This window comes from Canis lupus, chromosome 6 (assembly GCF_011100685.1).
Source record: "Canis lupus familiaris isolate Mischka breed German Shepherd chromosome 6, alternate assembly UU_Cfam_GSD_1.0, whole genome shotgun sequence".
Classification (NCBI taxonomy): domain Eukaryota; kingdom Metazoa; phylum Chordata; class Mammalia; order Carnivora; family Canidae; genus Canis; species Canis lupus.
In genome coordinates, this window is record NC_049227.1 from 65,251,058 (window position 1) to 65,266,025 (window position 14,968).

General features: G+C 37.1%; 1 long non-coding RNA gene across 6 annotated transcripts in view; it reads left to right on the plus strand.

The window, feature by feature from the left end:
• Positions 1-14,968, plus strand: part of LOC102151889 — a 157,110-nt gene that overhangs the window by 108,048 nt on the left and 34,094 nt on the right. The window contains exon 4 of one of the 6 annotated variants that reach the window (XR_005361352.1): positions 5,638-5,715. The exons of the other annotated variants lie outside the window; for them this stretch is intronic. This is a non-coding gene — a long non-coding RNA (uncharacterized LOC102151889). The remainder of the gene's footprint in view (positions 1-5,637; positions 5,716-14,968) is intronic. 6 annotated transcript variants of the gene reach the window in all.

A 14,968-nucleotide genomic window follows, 5' to 3' on the forward strand; every position in this document is an offset into this window, starting at 1 on the left:
AGAAAACAATTTGAGAGGAAAAATATAAAAATTCTACCAGTGTGTATGTCTTATTGATATCTTTCTGTCATGTTTTGCCTTGCTTTGTTTTTTGATGAGGAAAATCTAAGCCTTCTAAAATATTGGTGATACAATTCCTTGACTTAGTTCAGTAGGCCTTGGAATTCCAAGGGCTCACTGTTTGCAAACCTCTGCCACAGTGACAAAATATATTTATTCTTACATCAACCTGTGATATAGGTAATGGTTACACATGTTATTAATTACAATAGAATTCCAACAAGCTCAGTTATACTCTTAAGAGCTTGATCTTAAATCAAATCTAATCACTAATTCCAAAGACAGTGTTCTGAAGGCCTAGTACATCTTGTTTTGATCTTTCAGCTATTTAATCCCATCTTCCTATTTTTTCCAGAACTCTGAGGTAGCATATAGATAGGCTGAAAAAGTGGTAAGCATTTTCAGCACTGTTGTTATCTACCTAGAAACTTTTCATTTTCAATAAACAGACAGGAGATGAGAGAAGGAACCAATATTTATTTAGCCTTAAGTATGTGCCAGGTACTTTGAATGCCTTAATTCATACATTCATTTATTCGTTCTTTAACAAATACCTTTTTGAGGGCTGGAGCACAACCAAAAAAGAAGAGTATTATTGTGATGAGCAAGAATAGACTCACACCCTACATTCACGAAGGGCTTATATTCTTAATGGGGAAGTCATATAATAACCAGATTCATCATTGTAAACAGTGAACAGTGTTGGGAAGGAATAAAATGTGATTTTATCTTCAACAATCCTTTAAAGAGGCATGCTGCTCCCTATTCATGAGTGAGATTAAGAAACTTGTCCAAATCTACAAGGTTAGTGAAAGTCAGCTGGGCTGCCAAGAATTGCTGGGCAAGTGTTGTCCTGCACCTCTCCTGGGGGCAGGGCCCATCATTGACATCAACTCTAATGTGGCTGATGCTCCTAGAGTTGTGCAGTATACCACCTGCACAACCATACGCAGGGCCTTGAGTCAGAGGGGATTCAATACTTAGTTTGACCATATTACCCTAGTTAACGTAGCTTTTCAGAGTAACCAGACCGAAAATGTGTTAATTTGTTCATCACATTCATCGTATATGAAGGCAAGTTTTGTGGACAACATCTAAATGATACCCTGAGATATAACAGATTGTTTAGATACACTGTATTTGTAAAATACACACACACACAAAAGATGTTCCTCGGCCTCGCAGAGTTTGTAGACCAGTAAAATAAAAGGAAATGAGATTTGCTATTATGACACAATACACTTAAAAGGCATGTTATTGTTAGTAAAGGATTTTTATTTGCTTCTCGTAGTAGTTCATAGTACTGACAGGAGAAATGGTTGACAAGGTAACCAGAATGTTTGGATAAAAAGTCTGAGTTTTCTTACTCTGGCCAATGATGGACCACTGCCAATTTGGGGACATATTCAATGCATTACACAATTAGGATGTTTACTCTAGGCATGTAGACACATGAAGGGAACCAAGTCTCAGGGAATTCAGTTATAAGGTTTTCACAAGGGTCAATTTAATGTGATAAGTTCTTAGATTGTGACAATGAAAATTAAAAAGAAAAAGAAGGGGGAGGATAAATGCAGAAAAACATATACTATTTAGAAGGACTAGTGAAGTCTCTTTTCTTCTTGTTTTCCTACAGTTTCAACTTTATGTACAAGTAACACTTAGTAAATCTTTCTTACTTTTTCACTGTAATATAAATGAACAATCTTACATAGCTCATTTCTCAGCTCGTTTTAATTAGTATCAGAATAGGAGAATGGGTATCTCAGGCTGTTAGTAATTTGATATAGAACTTTTCACCTCCAGGTCAATGGTAAGTGAAACACATTTACATATTTTTAAGTGGATTTATTGCTCTTGAAGGGAGCCCCGTTGTAATCCTTCACTCCAGAACAAGTTATTGCCAGAAAGCCCACAGGCGTTGAAACATTGATCAGGAAGTAACAGGGAGAAAGGGTTCAATTTCAACTGCTCTTCAATGTTTGGCTTGCAAGATCTTCTTAAATTGTTTTAATTAATCCTAATTATGATTCTATTTTTAAAGACATATCCAACTGATGACAAATTGGATATGGACCAATAAGCTGGGTTTATTTCCATTTCCAATATGTGCTATGCAGTTACTCAAAAATAATTATCCATATCAGAAAAAAGCAAGAAATTTACTAGCGAGCTCACTTTGTGCTAAGGGGGAAAAAAATGAGTGGTAGAAATTCTATTACAAATTTCAGTAATAGGAATATGGCTTTTACAATTAGGAAACAATAGTACCATTTACATTGATCTTAGCATCAAAGGAATTAGACGTCACTTTTTCTGGATGTGTGTGCCCACTTAACACCCCTAGAAATGGCCATAATGGATTCAACTCTGTCCGATTTCCCAGCCTCCAAGGCAACACATCCATGGCAACACCAAAGCATCATTATAGTTTCTCAACTGTGCAAAAAAATAACCATTTCTTAACTTCCTTTAGCCCAAGCTCTTCTTAGGCAATGAAAAAAACAAAACAACAACAACAAAAAAACAACAACAAAACAAAAAACCCAAAACAACAAAAATCCCAAATGTCAGTTGTTACCTTATTGTTTATATGCTCTGTAAGACATGTAATTATGAGATGAGCGTATAATAATAAATAAAGCACAATACCTGTGTCGCAGCTCAAAGTATAAGGAATGAAGGACCTGAAAAAAAGAGTTTGCATGCAGATTACTTATCAGAGCCACGATTCCAAAGATCAGCGGTGAGAGAAAGTGGAGTGAAACAAGGAAGAGGTAAAGTGAAACCAAGGGTTAATGGATTGGCCGGCACTCCAAATGGTGTTCCATCCCACCAGATTTTCTCAGGAGACTCGTGAAATGTGTCTCAGGACTTTTCACTTGGAAGACAAAAGAGGGATGATTTTACTCATTGGCTCCAATTGTTAAGTGTGACTTCGTGACACAAATTTCCCCACATTGTCCCCTGGGCCTCTGTGTGACTGACACAGAGGAGCGACCATGTGGTAGTGTCAGAGCGGCCTCATGGGGTCTAAGCAAGACATGGTCAGGTTCACCTGGGTGAGTCTGGTCAGGACCTACACGCAACCGGATACTATAGCAAGACTGAAGGAAGAGATCATTGGGGCGGGGAAGGATTTGACATGGTCAGGGATGTGTGTCTAACACACTCTGCCCTCTCAGGACTCAGTATTAGATGTCACTCCAAGGAGCCATACATTCTTTGGAGGAAAGGAAGTTGAAAAGAAGGAAAAAATTTTTCAATCTTTAGGAATTTTTAAAGATGCACCTTTTAAGAATCATTGTAGAGTGGACAGATAGAGATAACATATATGGGCATTTGAGTCAGATTAATTCTAGTTTGGATACTGTCAATTTTTACTCACTGTATGGTGTTCATCAACTCCTTCAGTTTCCTGATCAGTATGGCAGAGGAAGGGGGGTAAAATCATTTCTATCCCATGTGAGAATTATGAGTACTAAATAAGATTAGGTGTAGCACCTAGTCCAGTGTCTTGCAGGGGTACCATATCCCAATAAAAAAAAAAATAGCTCCTGCACAAGGTAAAGATTGACAATCATGCTGTTTTCTTCTCTCTTCATATTTATGCATCAACTGATGCCATGAAGCATATAACACCTTTTTAGTACAACTTGAGGATTCCTAGGGTCAGAATAAGTTCTTCTCATAGTACTGAAAGCTGAAAAATAGAGAAGCAAAATTTTATCTAAAGTCTTTCATCAGAGTTCAAAACAGAAATTGTGTTTACCTTCATTTTCAATTCACAAAGTTGTTCTAAAAGTCTACCTTATGAGAAGAAGCTGGCGGATGATTTGCTGTACTAGTTGTTAAACTAACTTTTTAAAAATTTAAGAAAAAAATTGATGTTTGGCTCAGTTGTTTCTTGAAACATCAGTGACCCCAAATGCACAGTCTTTACAAGCTAAGAATTCCCTGAAGCTCAATAGGAGAGTTGATATCTTAACCTACACAACAGAACAGCAGGATCAGGCAAGTCGCTGTGCTGAGACACCACTTGGGGCCAGATTTTAATAGCTGACAACTCATAATGGATTGACAAAAGCATAACATCATTAACTTGAATCTACAAAGTCGACATTTCCATATGCAAATAGGAGCTAGCACATATGTGCCTGTGTACAAGTCTCATTGCTTGTTTAGTTGTCTGTACGTCCTTTAGGTTGCCTTCCTTTGTCTTGAGGATCCCAGTGGACAAGAACCACGTCTGGTAACCCACTTTGCAAAACAACAACAGGTGCACAGATTGGGCCTTGCTAAATGTTTTTTATGGTAATGATGGTGGGATTGTGGACTTTCTTTCGCACACAAGTGTTTAAGATCTACAATGTAATGTCAGCACCCAGGAGTAAAAGGACAGTCATGAGTAATATGTTTGAGCAGTGGACATGAAAATTACTGATTATTTATATAACAAGGACCACTGAGCTGACCCCTGGGGGCAAGAATACTAGAAATAACACTCGTCCTAATTTTCTACATCTTGGTTTAAATTCTTACTATTGATCCTTACAAAAGATGCTTCCCACATTGCAAGCTAGGTAACTCTTATGTATCTCTCTTGAAAATGATGGGGCTGTAGCATATTACTTTTTAGTGGAGCTCTGCTTGGTTCAGTGACATAAAAAATTATAGCCAGCCTAATTCTGGCCCATGGGAAAATGAGTTAACCTCTCTGAGCATTAAGTTCTTCTTGAATAATTGCAACCTGTCTTAGAATCTTGTTGTGTGCATCAGATAAGATCAAATAAAATAATATAAAAGGCTATAAAAAGTAAGCTGCTGTTAACCCCCAAAATGCATCCTTTGGGTTGTGCTTATGTGACTCAAGGAAACAGCCAATTATGCTATTTCCTTTGTGAGAATATGATCTTGGACTTATTGTTCAGCACGCCTGTATGAACACACCACAAGGCTCATCAGCCTCTTAGGATTCTTTACTCATTACTTTCTCGTTCTCCATTTTCCCCAGTGAGCTGTCCTTTCTTGGCTTGTCGTTCCTTTTCTGTTGTGTATACAAATGTTGTGTGTTAAGATCAAGGGGGTGGACACCTGGTTTGCTTCTCTGAGTTCTATCACTCACTCTCATAAAGATTTTGCTTTGGGCATTGCAGCTGGCATTCCTCTCCTTTCTTTTCTTTGCTGCCGAAGAATTACACAGGAAAGAATAATGAAGGCTTAAACTCTCCAATCCTGCTTCCTATCTACCTCGCATCCTCCCATTACCAAAGGGGAAACACATGTTTTTCAAACTCAATTTTTGCTGATGAAAATTTTGTTCAATTTCACAGCTTGACTTCAGAATTTTCCCAACTGATGGTAAATTCCATTCTCTTGCCAAACAAGGAAAAAATCTACAAGCATGCTTGGAAGGAAAACTCAGATATCTCCCTCAAGCTCTAGTATCAGATAAATATAAGAAAGAAAAGAAATTGTTATGCCAGCCTCTCTGTCATTCAAAGCACTAACATGTTTATAATGATTGTAAATCTGGGGAAAATATTTAACATAGGTCAGTGGAATTTATCGTTACAGAAATGTAAACTTCGAAGCCCAGAGATTTATAGCAATGGTGGCATTTGGATGCTGAAAAGACAGAAGTGAAGCTTGCAGGTGGGTTGGGGTTGAACGCATATTTGTTGAATCAATTAGAGTCAGAAAGAACGCTCCATTAGATTTTCTTCCTCTCGTGCATTCTATTATTTTGCTTAGAATCTGTTTTTTTTTTTTAATAACTTACCTTTCCTTGTGTAAACCTATTTCTCTTATTCCTTTTATCTACTTGATAGTTACTTAAACCACTATAATTCCAAGTCCCTTTTTCTTTCCTGAGTGCACCACAGCCCAGATCAAAACTCTTTCTATAGGTCACTTTCATTACAGGTGTTATAAAAATAAATGGCTTGTAACAGGTAGGGAAAACATGAACCAGGAGGAATGGCGCAGAATCTTATTTCGCAGCAGTGCCACGGGAAGCCTTCATGTTCTTTGGGGTTTTATTTCTGTGTTCAGTTCCGGCCAAGTAAAGCCCCCTGCCTGGGTGTCAAGGGCTAGGACTGAAAGCTACAAAAGGCGGGAGAGACCTTTCTCCCTGAAAGGGGTTTTGGAAGTGAGCTAGTTTATTTAATCCCCAGGCAAACCTGTAGTCAAGCTAATAAGAATGAGAGAAACAGCTTCCTATGTGGGAGCTAGGACTGTGAGAAATTGTTTTTCAGGGTGTTTTATAGCCAAAACCCTTCAAGGGTATGGAGGAGCTCTCCAACGAGGGGCACAAATATTCAAGGAGAGCTTGTTTGTTTTATGGTTATCTTTATCCCACAATAAACAGCTTAAATTTGCAGACTATACTTTTTGACTATAAAGTGGGTTATTTCTCAAGATGCCGGTGCTTTCCCATAACAGATGGAATAAATAGGAGAAAATGCTGAGAATACACCACTGAAATTCTGATTTATTCAATCATTAACAAAAAGAAGTGCAATTTCAATGGTAATAGAATGAAAACCCAACTGTTTCTGCTTTCCTTCTGAAAACTTGTTTTCTATGGAGAATGCCGCTCTTAGGCAAACACCTATTTAAACCTCAGCAATGTATAATCTTAACTTCAGGCAGCATGGTTGTATAGGTTCAGTAATTTGTAATACCTCTGCAACTAGGGATAAAATATTAACTTTCAATAATATAAGCACTCACTGCAGTACAAATAGTGGGGGGAAAGTACCACATGTATTATCTCCCAGGAAAGAAGGAAAGATTATATATGTGTGTATATATCGTGTGTGTGTGTGTGTGTGTGTGTGTGTGTGTCCGGCATTTGCTTTGCAGTTTGTTAGAGAAAACAGTCCACACACAACCTATGGGGACTTGGCAGTAAGCAGACAAGCAATCAGTCCAGTGTCTCTTTCTCAAGACACAATAAAGACAGAGGAGAAACAAAAGCCATTTAAGTGCAACAATGCTTAAAACAATCATAGTGAAGTCACTTCAAGGTTGGAAACCGCACTAAATGCTTCCTGGGACAATTGTTTGAATAGAATAAAGGCAAATGAAACACTGCAATAGGTTCCCAAGAAAAACAGAAGAGTTAACAACGTCATGACACACATTGATGTACAAAGGGTTCATGATACATCAACGCGTGTGCACACACATAGGGTGTATAAGAAGCAGAACATTTCTGTTTTCGTTGCCTATCATGAGAAGCCTGTGGCATATAAGGATTTCAGTATTGGTTGGCTGCAACTTTGCCAAGAATTTGAAGCTCTTTTGTGATCTAGGTGAACCTAACAGAATTCACCCGGTATGCACCAGAACCCTGAGATTGCAGCCTGGCTGTGTGACATTGGCTAACTCATTCATTTTACATTCTGTTTTTATTTTTATTTTTATTTAATTTTTATTTTTTTTTTACATTCTGGGGTTTTTGTTTTGTTTTGTTTTTTGATAACTGGATTCCCAAATGATCTTAAGGCCCTTCTGGTTCTAAAATTGTACCATCATAAGGTTTTCTTTTAATTTGTTTTCAATTGAATATCTCATGCCTTACTTTAAGCCTCATATTGGTTCAAAAGAAATAAATATAGACTTAGGTATATGCGATACAACCACTTGTATTTACAAAAGAGAGGGATGTTTGTGACAGAAACCCTTCAGTTTTGTCCTTTATTATCTTTGGTTTCCATCGGGTGAAAAATTCTCCAGTAGTAAGATGGCATTTATAATCTATTAAGCTTAGAATGAAAATTCCTTACATCGCTTTATAGGGGACCCAATTTAATAGATTCCCTTCTCCCTTGCTTATCCCTCTTTCCCCTTTTATCTCAGCCTTAGCTCGATTCTTAAAATCTTAGATAGGGAAGAGACTTTCACAGTAGTCTTCCTGGGAGTTTTCACAAAGCTATGTATATAAACAGAGGCTAGTTAAACATTTTCCACGGACAGATTCTGAAAGGCGATGCGGCTTCTCCTGTTCTAACAATGTGCGCAAAACTCAAGATTATTGCTCAAACCAGTAAAATCTTTGAAAACGTGCTGCCCATTTCCTTTCTTAATCCACTGAACAGTTGCCGGTTTTTAAAATCTTTTTCGGCTGTATGCTTATTCAATCGTTTTAGTCCTTTCCACGCAGAATATTGTACCTTTTCATGCAGGTGTGTCTTTTGCTGGGGTCTGTTTACAATGGTGGGGGCTTGATTGTTAAAGCCCTGTATTATGAATAACCCAATGGCTGAAAGGAAGTGGAACCTTGATTTATTTGGGTAGGCCTGTTTTCCAGGGCTGTAAATCATATTTTGGTGTTCATTTACCTTTGCATTCTTTTTGAGCCACCGGCACCGAAGCTGACGAATGGGAATCAAATGAAGTGTGCTAAGTGCTTCTGCTGGAGGGTTTCATCGCCCCACATGCCGGGCTGTGATTTATCTCTGCAATACATCACGCAACGTATTTCCCTTTACTTATTTTATTTAGTGTTGTCACAAATAATATCAATTGGCCATTGACTGTGAACTCTAAACAGTAGTAAATTAATGAAATAAGCTACATCTACAGAACTCATCTGTCCCCAATTTGATTAGAGCCACTTTGGTTGCACCAAGCCATTTACTATAGATGAACCTCATTTATTAAACAAGCAGCTTCATGAGTTCTGTGTAAATTGTTATGCATAATATTTGCAGTGATTTTAATGAAACACTTAAAGCTGACTCTTTTATATCTCAATCACTAAGAGAACTTTATGTTTGTAGAATAGGCATTTTCAGTCATCCTATGACTTTAATATAAGTAGCGCTATCTGAAGTAACTGTCCATTTATGGAAGGAGGTGTTCATTCTTTTTGTTTCTGGGGGAGACAGTAGGAGCAGGGAAGGAGCACAGGGCTTTTGTAGGGTGAGAAGCATGAGCATGGTTACTATCCATCACAACACAGAGAAGGCACTCAAGTCCCTGCCCGAGTATTCCAGCATTTGGCTGCACTAGCATATCAAGAATTTCAGACCACAGGAATGCAGAATTCCAAGTATTCAGTTTACCTTGGAATTTAGAAAGGTAAGTTTCGCAAAAGGAATGGCTTTATGAAAGCAATCCAAATAATTCAAACAGATAATGCCAATGTTTCTTTGTAGTGGCTTCAAAAATGTAGAAAGGCCAATCATGTCCCAGAAAAAGCACTGGAAGTAGGTAAAAACTGTACTTCCAAAAGACAGGAAATGTAAGCAAGTCCAGGTGACAGCAGCCACAGAAACAAGAGAAGGGGTGAGGGCTGAGGGGAATGGATATCTAGAGTCTTAGAGTAAAAAGGCCTCACTGTACAATTTCAGTAACGAGGAGAGGAACAAAATAGAACAACAAAGAAGTCATGGAGGATGAGATAAGAACATTCCTGGGAAGTATCTGTATGGGACTAAACCAGAGTAAAAATTAGAAACATTTGGTAGGGTTTGTCTTTTTCCAGAATATAAATGAAGGTGGGTGGTGGTGATAGAATGCAGAGTTATCCTACACATTTGCTAAGGACATATGCCCTCCTCATGAATCCACTTGATGAGATCTACTACAGTCAAGATCTGATTAAAGAGCTGTGAGACAATCACAGCGAAGCTTAGTGTTCAAGTTAAAAGCATATTCAATATCCTCGCTTTACAAAAGAATTTGATGCATGCCAGCACCTCAAACCCTCATACGTTTTCAAAGAAATTTAGAATCCTACAATTCTAGAACTTGCAAACTGTACATGAGGATTTAGGTATTTCAGTGCCACAGATTCTGTTGAGGACGTTTCCCAAGAGCTTTTTCATATTTTTTTCCATATATGGTTGTTAATTGAAATCCAATTCACTGGTACAAGCTCTTTATTTTAAATAAAACTAAGAAGTCCATTGAAACAATCACCTGATTAGAGGGAACATATCGAGGAAGGAAGGAAGGAAGGAAGGAAGGAAGGAAGGAAGGAAGGAAGGAAGGAAGGAAGGAAGGAAGGAAGGAAGGGTTGAGGCACTTGCAGTTGATTTAAGTATACATTTTTCTTATTATTATTATGAATGGGTTTTTTTGGTATTACATTACACAATATATAAATACAATGCAACATTTAGTTTGAGGAAAAACTAGTTGGAGAATACTAAATAAAATACATCTAGGACAGTATGTCCTAACTGAGTTTCATAACAAAATGTTTCCTGGCCAAAACATTTGGAAAACAACCACAACTATAAATACTTCTTCAATGTATACAATGTACATAGTTGAGGTCCTAAGGAGTCCTGCAGTAAAAGAAAGCTGTTTGAGTTTCTTTTAACTTGCATTTCAAAAAACACATTTGAGTAGATAACTTTATGCATTTAATCCCTATTAACAACTATAGAACTGGTGGTGTTCCTTGGTACACATTTTGGAAAATTGTCGCTCTCAACCCATTTGCAGAACTCACCTACAAAGTCTAAGTCTTTCAGAGATTAGACATAAGAAAATGTGTTGAAGGGTAGAGTTATCCATAAGAAAAACAAGGGTTATGAAAGGAATTCTTAACCCTGAATTCTTCAGAAGTGACTGATGAAGAAACAAAAATCTCATTTGGGGAGTTCCCAAATTCCAAATTAGTTTTATTTTTCCCGTAACTGAACTAGAAGTGACAAGTTTAGCCTTTAGAATGCAGTAGTATTCTACCAAAACAAAACAAGACAAAACAAAATATTGCAGATCAGAGACTCCACTTAACTACATTTTTTGCCAGTTTTTGAAGTTGTAGACATGACTGAAACCCATTTTTGAAAATTGCAATTTCTGCACAACTTTCTTTGTTATGTGAATTCCATATCTTCTGCAGCAATCACACTGCCTAAATCTCCTTCTCTCAAATTAGCAATTACTTCCTTGTGATTATTTCTCAGCTTCAGCTCCCTTGATGTCTCAGAGGCCTTTGATAGTGTTGTTCATTATCTTCTCGAATGTGTTCTGGTCCATGTCCTCTGTGCCACTCACCTTCTTCTCATCTCACCTCTCAGATTACTCTCCTGGTCAGTGACTTCACTGCTCTCTCATCTCACAAAGCCTAGGTTCTAATCAAATGTTCATTGCATTCTTTATTCATTCTGTAGAGTCCACACCTAGTCTGTTTTCAGTTATCTTTAAAAATACACTTGCCCAATGTGTATCTCTCTCCCAGCTCAAAAGCCATCTTTGTAATACCAATAATTACCAGAATATATTCTCTCAAACACCATTTTGACATATACAGTTTAACACATGAACACTAAACCCACCATCTACCTAACCCAATTCCATTTATCAATGATCTTATTGCTCTATGTAGCAGCATTGCTGTTTTTTTATGTTTAAAATATAAGTTTCTCCAGTGCCTTGTCTATATTTGCCTTCCATTTGATCATGAAATTCTATGTATCATGCACCAACCATTGTTAAATCCTTAAAATATGCCACTACAATAGCAGGTACTGATACAAAGTTATTTGACCTTCAAGAAACTCATGATTTAACATGAGAAGTAGGAATATAAACATAAAATTTAAATAAGTTCAATGCTACAAGTACAAGATGTTTAAGTTGTTAAGGAAGGAAGAAAAAAAGGATCCCAGGGAGACATGGAGATGGGACAGTATTAGAGAAGATTTAAAAGGAACCAACATTTGAAGTAGGTCTTGAAGGATGAGTTGAAGGTCATATGAGGCATAGGAGACAAATTATATTCTAGGTTGTGAATATTCATAACTTATTTAAAGAAATGACAAGAGCCTTGGTGTGCCTGTGAGGTGGGATCAGGATTCATACAACTTATGTTTGGAGGAAATGTTAGGACATGGCTGGCAAGATGTTGAGCTTACTTTACTGTGGACTTGAATGACTTACTAAGCAGTTTAGATTTGACCGTGAAGGTGAGGAGATGATCAGACTTTGAGCAGACAAGTTCATAATCATGTCTATATCTTAAAGTTATCATGCTGGTTAAAAAATAAATAAATAAAAGAATGGAAAATAGAGGATGGGGTAAAGGACATAGAAATAGTCTCCCACCTAACTTTCCTTATTCTCAGCTCTTTACCTAATTCCAATCCTCCTGGATGACTCTATGATACTTTATTTCACAAACACAAACAGCATTTCAGCAGTGTCTATCTCTTTCTTGTTACATCAAAATTAAACTCTTCTGCATGCCTTTCAGTGTTTGATAGAGACTAAATGTTTGTGTCCCCCAAAATTCATTTGTTGAAACATAATATCCACTGTGATGGCATTTGGAGGTGGGGCCTTTGAAGGTGATTAGACCATGAGGATGGAGTCCTCATGAAAGGGGGTCATGCCATTATAAAAGAGACCCAGAGAGTTTCCTCATTTCCTCCACCATATGAGGATACAGTGAGAAGATGTCTACCTTTGATCCAGGAAGATATTCTCACCGGACACCGAATCTACTGGCACCTTTATCATGGACTTCCCAGCCTCCAGAATTGTGAGAAAATGAACTTCTGTTGTTTATAGGCTATCCAGTCTTTGGTACTCTGTTTTAGGAACCTGAATGGGCTAAGAGAGTGTCCTTTATGCTTACTGAAGGATTTGTTCTCCTGCATATGGCAAGTTTATTCCTCTCCTAGATGCCCACCTCTTTTTCCCCCCAATCAACTCCTTTCTTGCCTTTGTCACATGGCTATACTGACCATTCCAACTGAACTCTGCTTATTTGCCTTGTTCTTCTCCCATGGAATGTTATTCTTCATGGACTCAAATCAGATCTATTCTCTAGTATCAAATTCGGATCCCCTCTTCTCTCACAGCCTTTCCTGAAGCTTTCCCTATCTCTTGCTCTTGATCTCATTGTTTTGTTTGGTTAATTTTTTGAAATTTTCCAAGTGCCTTGGGATATGCTTGGTCTCACAATTCATGCAATGTCTTCATTGTTTGAGTGTAATTTCAATTTTTTTTTGTTGTTGTTCCTTAAAGACCAAGATCATGTACTTGTTATACTTCTAAGTTTCTTACTTTTTATTGGACAGATTGCAAATAATTAACACCCTAAAAGAAATCTATAGAACTCCTGTTAGAATGTTGGTTTCTATGTAAGAATTTAATAAGAAAATCAATGTCTAAATTTACCTGAGCACATATTATATGCAAACTGTGCTAGGTGCAGCTATGTGTAAGCCTCCTAATACTACTATGTAGTAGGTATTATTATTTTTGTTGTTGTTATTAATATCATATCACTACCATATCCATATAAAAAAGTAAATTTTAAATTAAATTTAAATTTGGCAATTGCTTAAATCACTAATTCATTCATCCAATCAATACATTTTTACGGGACACCTAGATGGCTCAGCAGTTAAGCTCTGCTTTCATGATCAGGGCATGATCCTGGAGTTCAGGGATTGGGTCCCACATTGGGCTCCCTGAGGGGAGCCTGCTTCTCCCTCTGCCTATGTCTCTGCCTCTCTTTCTCATTCTGTCTCTCATGAATAAATAAACAAAATCTTAAAAAATACATTTTTACTGAGTTTTTAATAACATCTCAGGCATGATTCTAAACACCATGTAAGTAATAGTGAGCAAAACAAAATTCTGTCCTAAAAGCAGGGCATTTTGCTTGGAGAGATAGACCATTAGCAATTTAAACATTTTACTAAAACAATTTAAACATTTTAATAAAACAATTTAAACAAATGGTCTTATAACAATGTCGGTAGAGTGATGCATGCTATAAAAAATCAAACAAGGCAAGAGCATAGAGTACAATGAGTAGTAAATCATCCAGCCAGCATGGAAAGGCAGGCTGTCGAACTCTATGTCCTCTGTAATAAGTCCCCTATTATTTATCAGCCTCAGGTACAACTTCATTACTAGCATTTGAGGTCTGCAGTAATCTCTTTCCGCACATTTATTCTAGTGTAACTCAAATCCCATCAACATCAAATCTACATTCTAATGGGACAAGTCTACTACCTTCACTTAATATGTACTCATCATGGCTTTTGTGTTCAGCTCATGCTACTTTTTTTTAGCACATGAACACACACACACCTTTTTTATTTTAATACAGATTTAAATTACTTATTCTGTAAAATATTTGTTCTCTATTAGAGCAAGAGTTGCAGGATGCCTGGGTGGCTCAGCAGTTGAGTGTCTGCCTTCTGCTCAGTGTGTGATCCTGGAGTTCTGGGATCGAGTCCCACATCAGGCTCCCCATGGAGCCTGCTTCACCCTCTGCCTGTATCTCTGCCTCGTTCTGTGTCTTTCATGAATAAATAAATAAAATCTCAAAAAAAAAAAAAAACAAGAGCTGCATTTTCAATTTTGTTTGCAATTTCCATCCTATGTGTGTATTGTTATTCTAGGCAGTTTATAGATATCTATCACTGTGATGGAATTTATCTGAATTCTAGTTCCTGAAAATGATGAAATGACAACAATATGTCAATATTTGAAAAACGGAAGAATTACAGCTTTGGATCTAACTTTCTGTAGTATCTGCATTGACAATTATCTTTAAAATTAAGTTATAAAGTCTGAAAAGTTCTTTGACATATTGGACTTTCTGGTTAAGAAAATGCATTGAGGATAAATACAAATATGATATGCATTTGTTAGATTTTGGGGAATTCAAAAGCATTCAATTTGAGGTAACCCTTAAATGCTTATATATTAATATTATTTAAAGTCTTCCAATTATGAAAAATATGAAGAAATAAAATGGTTATTTATGTCATTTCAGCCATTAAATGTTTAAATACATTTGAAAGTTATAGCTCAGTTGCAGTGACGAGAATGATTTCTTTCTAAAAAAAGATAAGGAGTGCCTTGGTGGCTCAGTCAATTGAGCATCTGACTCTTGGTTTCTGGCTCAGGTAGTGATCTC